This window comes from Lactuca serriola, chromosome 4, assembly GCF_051521515.1.
Source record: "Lactuca serriola cultivar US96UC23 chromosome 4, Lser_US96UC23_V15, whole genome shotgun sequence".
Taxonomy (NCBI): Eukaryota; Viridiplantae; Streptophyta; class Magnoliopsida; order Asterales; family Asteraceae; genus Lactuca; species Lactuca serriola.
In genome coordinates, this window is record NC_136411.1 from 7,005,125 (window position 1) to 7,012,294 (window position 7,170).

A 7,170-nucleotide genomic window follows, 5' to 3' on the forward strand; every position below is an offset into this window, starting at 1 on the left:
GCTTTATGTTCGTAGTAAAGCTAATGTATGTTCAAGGATGACAGGTACACACAGTCAGGGAAACATGGGGTTTTCCTGGGAAGAACATCGAACATAATCAGAATTGGTAATAGCTCACACACACAGTCAGGGAAACATGGGGTTTTCCTGGGAAGAACATCGAACATAATCAGAATTGGTAATAGCTCACACACACACACACAGTCAGGAGAACATGGAGTTTTCCTGGGGACAACATTTAACATAATCGGAATCAGTAACAGTTTGCATAAACAGAACCAGTAATAGTTCACACACACACATGTAGGAAAATATAGGATTTTCCTGAGTAACAGTAGTATGTAACTAGAAAAGTATAACAAGTTAAATAACTGAACTACAATTCACAAGAACAATCATGTTTTCATTGTACATCGTTTACTTTACTTTTCGGATTTGGAAACTAACTTTACATAAGAAAATATGGGATTTTCTTGGATAACCACGTTTTCAGAAAACTAAGGGAACTCGTACATTTTCAGAAAACAAAACCGCTTATGAACTCACCAGCTTTATGCTGATTTTCAAACCGCTTGTATTCTCAGGTTCACATTAGACAGGTACCCGACGATCTCTTTTAGTGAAGAAGAAGTGCGTAGAAGACTCGTTTCGTGTTGTTTATATATGATATGTATCACTTGTATAACTTATGCTTTTGAAACAAATGTAAAACTTTCATATATGTAATGTAATGGTTGATTTACTTTACTTACTATGTACATTGGATTTGATACTCAACGTGGAGTCAACCCCAGAAATGTTTCCGCCTTCGGTTTTCGGGGTGTGACAACACCCCTCAAAACACCCCAAAAGGGCCTCCAAAGTGAGAATCTAGTTCATATTCTTGATGAGCAATCGACCCACTAGCTTTCCTATTATTCAAAGACCCTCTTATGCATGTTTGACCATGAGTGTACGGCCGTACACTCCATGGTTGTACACCTATGGCCGTACACACCAAGTTGTGGCCGTATACAACCCTTTGATGAATCACATGTGATTCTAACACTTAATCCAAGTGTTTCTTAGTCCCTAAGGGTGTTTCCTTGCATGTTAGTTGCTATAAACACTAAATTCATGCCAATATATGCCATTATATGTCATTAGGACTCCTTAGTGTCTCGAGACTTCATTCATGGAACTTCTCATCCTTACACACATATTCGATTAAATCACCCACATAAGGTGAGTTCATACCCCTATAATCAATCTTTTAAATTGTTTAAATGCTTTTAAGGGGGGGGGGGTGGTATAAGTTGGACACAATGAACATTGTGTAAATGTTTGGTTATAAACATCTTTTAAAGGATTGCTTATGTATTTATAAGTGATCTTAACATTTCAAAAACTCTTTTAAATTCATGTTACTTTAAAGTTTACAAAACTTCGTTTTTAAAGTACATTCGTAACTTAGTAGATAAAGTGAGTCTTTTCTTCAAGACAGTATCAGTTCAAGTGAACATACTAGTAAATTATAATAGGTATAGTTTAGGGGTCCAGTTCACACTAGAACATAGAGAACATGTTATAAAGAGAAACAGGGAGGTAGATACAGTACACGATAACATAGAGAACATACTATAAAGAGAAACAGGGAGGAAGATACTGTGACAACCCAAAATTTATTCCGTCATTTTTAACCCCTCCTTCCGTTAATAAGCCTCGTTTTATTGAACTATCCGTTAACCTTTTGGATTAGTTAATTAATTTGGGACTTTTATAATGACTTAGTAAGGGTTGAAACAAATTAGAAACACCCTCATTAATCCCTTGAAAAGTTTTAGTTTCAACCAAGTCAAAATACGACCATTTAATCAGGTGCGACCAAAAGCCCTGTTTAACGTCAGTATCAGGTAGATTTCCACTGAGCCCTAACTCAAACCCCTATATAAGGGTGAGTGGAGTCCATTTGAGACTTTCAACTCTCTCTATACACACACTCTCTCTCTACAACTTGTTTTCGATCCAAAAACGCCCATTCCGAGCCCCAAACTAGTAAGTAATCTATCCTAACTTGTTGTGTAGCTTAGTTAACATGCAAATTCGTCTTTAAGACATCAAATAGGGGCAAATTCATGTGTTTACGGCCCAAGAACACTCTTGGACTGTGAACACCCTTAAGTGGGGTTTTGAAGCCCCAAAACCCCTCTAAACTACCCCTAGGGATTAGATATGACTTGTGGACTTACACCTTCGAGCTTAGAACACCAAAACCTTGCATTTTGGAGAGTAAACATGAGTTTACTGCCCAAGAACACTCTTGGACCATAAACCCCTCTTCATAGGCCATGAACACCCTTTAAGGTGTTAGAATTGCCCTTAAACACCTCCTATAGCCTGGGAAAATGTCTAGAAGCAACCCCCATTGAAGTAAAGGAATTAAACATCAAAGAAACATTGGACATAGGAGTTTACGGCCGTAAACCCCCTAGGATTGGTCCATGGGCCGTAAACTCCCAAAAGGAGGCCAAATGATGCCCTAACTTCTTCATTTGACTTGGAAAAATGCATAGAACTTTATTCTCTACCATTTAAGACCTCAAAACACAAAAGGAAGGGGCTAGTAGGAGTTTACGGCCGTAAACTCCATGTTTACTGCCGTAAACTCCCAAAAATGGTCCATGTGAGGCCTTAAACCCTTCATAAGCCCTAGATTTGAGCCTAGCATAATTCCACAAGTGATATAAGACCTTTTAGCATCCAAGAGCACACCACCCATGATTTTACGGCCGTAAACTCATGGGGATATGGTCTTAGGGCCGTAAACTCTATAAAGAGTTTACTCTTGAAGAGTAAACTCCTAACTAGGCCATACACTCCCTTAGATGTTACCCGAGACACCCTTAGCACTTGACCAAAGTGTTTTCCGCACATAAGGATGCGTATACGTGTTTAATTAGTATTATAATTACTAATTGTATGTAAACATATGTCATCATATGTTAATAGGTCACTAAGTGTGTTCTCAAGTCTTTACTTGACACCGAGCACCCAACCGGCACCTCCGCCCGATCCACTTACAACAGGTGAGTTCATACCCCTGAATTAACCTTTCAAATGTTTTTATATGCTTTTATGGGGGGGGGGGGGGGATACAAGTTAAAACATGCTAGTTATAATATCAATCATATGTGATTAATAACCCGCATGCACAAGGATTTATTACACTTTCAGTTGTTTTACCAAGTATAATACTATAGATGATTTTCCAAAACGTCTTTACTTGTTTAAACCTTTTCTCAAATTATCTCTCGTGCTGTATGTTTTACTTCTAAATCAGTTACAGCAGTGTTTTAAACAAAGGTTTTTCTTTACTTATATTGTTTTATCAAATTATATTCTAAACGTGTTTATGAACGGTTTTCAAACTTGTTTTACAAACTGACTTCAAGTCGTAAATTTCTTATGTGTAAAGGTTTTTCCAAAGTTTTCATCAAAGTTTTCTTCTATACTTCTATACTTCTGCTTCGTTAAATGCATGCCTGTACTTGTATAGTTATATAAATAATGTTTAAAAGACTTAGGAAGGCTAGTTTGCCCTATTTCCTTTTCCTCGTTGGGATGTGGTCTAGTGGGTATTGGATATCTGTCCGAAGGTCATTTAAACATTAATTATATATCATGTATACACGTATAGACATAAAGGTTTACATCGGCCAGTTCATTTCCCTTGGGTAGCAAGGGCATCCTTCCATTCATGATTTATAGATCAGAGACACTAGTAACTATTATAGGAATAGTTAGGAGGTTCTATTCACTCTTACTAGTACAAGAATTCCACAGGAGTCAGTTCATACGCGAGTCTATATCATTTCTCCAGCGCCTCAAATAGAATTCAGATTACGAGATGCATCTTCAAGACACGGATCTCCCCGTCGTCGAGTTGGTAACCAGAGTCTCATGTAGGGAGAGCGGGCATTGTGTGTATAGATCTATACGGGACTGACACTCCTGCACCCTGACTGCTAGCTACAGTCCACGGCCTACCAAGCCAAGGGGTGACAAATGTCATATTTATTCTGACGCTTGCTGTAACATCCCAAAAATACAGGCCAAAAATTTCATTTTTAAATACGTCATTATAAAACCAACAGTGTAATAAAACATTTGTAATATCATGTCATGTCAAAACGAAAGTAGAAATAATCAAACATGTTATCATAAAACAATATCATAGTGTAATCCCAAAGATCTCATGTGCGGAAAACTTTAGTGTGATGCGCTGCGATCAAGCCGACTCCTTTCCTTTAAACGCGAAGTACCTGAAACCAAAACTGAAAACCGTAAGCACGAAGCTTAGTGAGTTCCCCCATCATACCACATACCATACGATCATATAACATACATATACTGTCAGGCATATCTGGGTGCCCGCTCTACCCCTCCGGTCCTCTCGACCGGATACTGCCTAGCATATCTGGGTGCTAGCTTCCCCTTCGGTCCTCTCGACCGGATACTGCCTAGCATACCTGGGTGCTGGGCTCCCCTTCGGTCCTCTCGACCGGATACTGCCTAGCATATCTGGGTGCTGGTCTCCCCTTCGGCATCTTTCAACCGGTAACCGGGGACTATTTCACCCCCTAACACTACCACATAAAAACATAGCATAAACACATAAGTCATATACTGCCTAGCATATCTGGGTGTTGGCCTACCCCTTCGGTCCTGTCGACCGGTAAGTGGGGACTATTTCACCCCCTACTACTACCACATAATATCATATCACATATATCATAATCTGTCTAGCATAGTTGGGTACTAATCTACCCCTTCGACCCTATCGACCGATAACCGGGGACTATTTCAACCCATACTACCACTATCACATAACATCATATCATGCTAGCACATAAACATAACAGGTAGTAGCAAACATAGACAATTATCAAAAACATAATCATCTAACAACAACTTCTACTGGTGGGCCGACATTGTGGCCGTAGACCCACCGCTACTGGAAGGTAACTCACCTCACACTGCTGAATTCCCGTAGACTCAACCCCGTACTGCTGAAATCCTGCTGACTCAACCCCAGCTGCTGGATGACAGATTCACGATCTGTCAATATCAAAACATAACCCAATTAATAATTGGGTCCCACTACATAACCATGAAGACTTACTTTGGATAATTACTACATTACCCCAAGCTTGGCTTATTTAAGCCCAAGGCCCAAAGTCAACTAGGAATCAATAACCCACATATGGCCCAATTTTCCAAATTGGGCCCAAGCTTATATATGGTCTTCTTCTAAGGCCCAACATTATATAATCATTAAGGCCCAAACTATGGCCCAGTTTTCCAAATTGGGCCCAAACCCCTTACAAGGGCCTTACCCCAGGCCCATTAAATTATTCTAGTTCAATTGCTTGTTCTTGGATGGTCCATTATCATCTCAATCATTTAGGCCCAATAGAAAGGCCCAATAATAAACCCAAGTGAAATTAGGGTTTTAAATATAATGACGATTAGGGTTACGTGTTTCTCACTTAACCCATTAAGGACTTAATCCATTAAATCCATCACTCTTCTAAATAAATCATATGGTGTGATTGGGCTTAATACATAGTTCAATATAAAATATTATAAATGTCTTGTTTAAAAGTAAGGTGTCTAACCCCAGATCAATTCAATGTCCCAACTGCTTGGGTAGACTTATTTCACCCTCACTCATTTGTTATAGGATATGTCTTAGATAAGCTCAATTACGTATAATTGGCAATCTCCTCAACGTAAATCACATTTAAATGTCGCTAGCTAATATTACTTGGTCCGCATTGAATAACCATATTCATATAAATACTTACACCAAACCTTAATTAAATAAATAATGTCCATATTAAGTATTCACATTATAAAAATATAATTAACCCAAAATAAGGCCTTTCTATTGCAAATCCAAATTCCAAGTCCAATACTAGATAGCTTCATCATCTAGCTAACTGGTTAACCAGCCCAATAAACAATTCGTTAGCCCACTAGAAATCGGGCCTAAGTATCCAAACAGGGGAGTTAAGGGAGCCGGTACCTTCATCGCTTCCAACTTCGATGCCAAACAGCGCCTCCCTCCATGACCAATTCCGCACTTCCACTCCAGTGGTAGCCTCACCTCCGGCGAAGCTCCCATTTCTTGCACATAGTGACCGTTGGTTAAAAGCACTCAACAGTCTCCTTCATCGTCTCTGGAGAGGAATGGGGCTATCAAATCCATCTCCCATTTCTTGATTCTTTGAAGGCGCCACCGTGATTTCCTCAAGAGCAAAACGAAGGTCAACACCCTGCTAATCGTCATTGCCATTAATGGCTTTTAGCGCCGCCGTCGACGATACAGCTTGCCGGAAAATCATTAGACCAAAGAAATGAGATTAAAACCCATCAATCAACCTCTCTCTAATCGAAATCACCAATGAGAGATAAGAAATAAAAAGGGGTGAATCAAGTCTTACCTACTTTCACTTCTGAACACATGGGATTCATCGGAGACCCACGTAAATGTCGGAGAGTAACGCAACCATTAGAAGACGCCTCCCCATCAGGTTCACGGTGTCGAGCAGAGTGGGTGCTGAAGGATTGATTCCGTTCTTGCTAGTCTACCACCACCTCTTTCTCTCAACAAATACTCTGGTATGAGCTCCGAAGGACGCCATAGCCTGGTGGTGGCAGCCTCCTCATCTCCAACTTCCTCTTGGTCATGGAACTCTTTCACACCTCTCTCTCTTACTCCCTCTCTCCCTCTCTCTTAATGCCTAAGGAAATATATTCCCTTCATTCCATCTAAGGATTTGCTCCTTATAATCTGATGATGCGGGTGAGGCAACAAGAGCAGATACAGGTTCCTCCCTCACGCTCTGTCGTTTAACAGGGGGACTAGATACTTAATTTCCACATATAGGCATACATAGTCCCTGATGTTTGGTCACCTTACATGCTTAACCCTTCACCTAAAGTTCCATTCAAACTAAGATCCATAATTTACCCAAAAAGCCCTCCACTTTGAGGATCTTTTGCAAAACAAATTCAGAAATTACCCTTTAGCCCCCGAATAATCCAAATTATAACATTTGGCTTCCAAAACCAACATCTCACTGAATATTATGGATTTTAGGGCTACTATTCTTTCTTAATTTTTTT

The 7,170-nt window shown here is 39.7% G+C and overlaps 1 long non-coding RNA gene across 2 annotated transcripts; it reads right to left on the reverse strand.

Moving 5' to 3' along the window:
* Nucleotides 1–3,701: 3,701 nt before the first annotated feature.
* Nucleotides 3,702–6,860, reverse strand: LOC145099923 (uncharacterized). 2 transcript variants are annotated; one of them, XR_013704696.1, is made up of 4 exons: nt 6,068–6,860; nt 5,010–5,097; nt 4,385–4,625; nt 3,702–4,301 (listed from the first exon to the last, which is right to left on the reverse strand). It is a non-coding gene; the product is annotated as an uncharacterized LOC145099923 (long non-coding RNA). The 2 variants fall into 2 exon arrangements; XR_013704695.1 differs by lacking the exon at nt 4,385–4,625 and having other exon boundaries at nt 6,068–6,857.
* Between the last annotated feature and the right edge of the window lie 310 nt (nt 6,861–7,170).